Source organism: Alligator sinensis, unplaced genomic scaffold (assembly GCF_000455745.1).
Source record: "Alligator sinensis unplaced genomic scaffold, ASM45574v1 scaffold198_1, whole genome shotgun sequence".
Taxonomy (NCBI): Eukaryota; Metazoa; Chordata; order Crocodylia; family Alligatoridae; genus Alligator; species Alligator sinensis.
Window position 1 is genome coordinate 1,188,536 of NW_005841906.1, and position 925 is coordinate 1,189,460.

General features: G+C 61.1%; 1 long non-coding RNA gene across 1 annotated transcript in view; it reads right to left on the reverse strand.

The window, feature by feature from the left end:
• Positions 1 to 569, reverse strand: part of LOC112547878 — a 5,164-nt gene extending 4,595 nt beyond the window's left edge. The window contains exon 1 of the long non-coding RNA XR_003092815.1: positions 386 to 569. This is a non-coding gene — a long non-coding RNA (uncharacterized LOC112547878). The remainder of the gene's footprint in view (positions 1 to 385) is intronic.
• Positions 570 to 925: the final 356 nt, after the last annotated feature.

The following is a 925-nucleotide window of genomic DNA, read 5'->3' on the forward strand; positions in this document are numbered from 1 at the left end:
TAGGGCATTGCTGGCACATCCCATAGGAGGAACCCTGCCCACCACAGGGCTTGGGGGGGGGCTGCAGCACCACAGGGGGCAGCAGAAGTGAAGAGCACACACCAACTGCTGAAACTTCCTTAGCCTGACGAAGGGTTTTTGAACCCGAAAGCTTGCTTAATTACTATTCTCCAACTATTTGGGTTGGTCTAATAAAAGATATCAGATTCACCCAAGGAACCTTGTCTGCCTATAGCAAAGGGCACTTTGGGGGGTGGGCTTGGGGCAGAGCTCAGCACCCTCCACCTCCCCACTGCTCATGCAACACTGCACTTACCCCTCCACCCCAGCCTTGCCCTTGCACATACTACCCCCCGCCCCCCTCGGCCCGACACTAGCCCCTCACCTCCTGGGCCACGCGCAGCCCCTCTCGCTTTTTCTTGACCATGGTCCCAGCGTGTCCTGCGCCGCGCATGCGCACAACACCCCCGGCTCGGGACTGCCACGCACCGCCACTAGAGAGGGGAAACAGAGCCCGAGGCGCTGGCCGCCATCTTTGTGAGGGTCATGAGGCGAAAACCGATGCCATCTTTGTTGAGGGGCAGAGGGAGCTCTCTAGCGGGCCTCCCTGGCCACCATCTTTGTGAGGGGCTCTGGTGGAAAGCGGAAGCCATCTTTGTGAGGGGCGAGTGTAGGAGGCGGGCGCCATCTTTGTGAGGGGATGGGTTCTAGTGCTGGTGGCTGTAGCGTCACAGCGCAAAGGGACCTGGGCATGGGAGCGGTTCCCCGTAGTGCAGGAGGCTGGGGTGTGTGCAGAGCACACCTGGGGTGACACGGCAACATGCCAGTTGCTCCCATCATGCCCAGTGCTGCTGGGGAACTGGTGTCCTGGGGCTGGCTGGCCAGCAGCGGGAGGGGGCATCTCAGGGACCACTTGCCAGCAGCT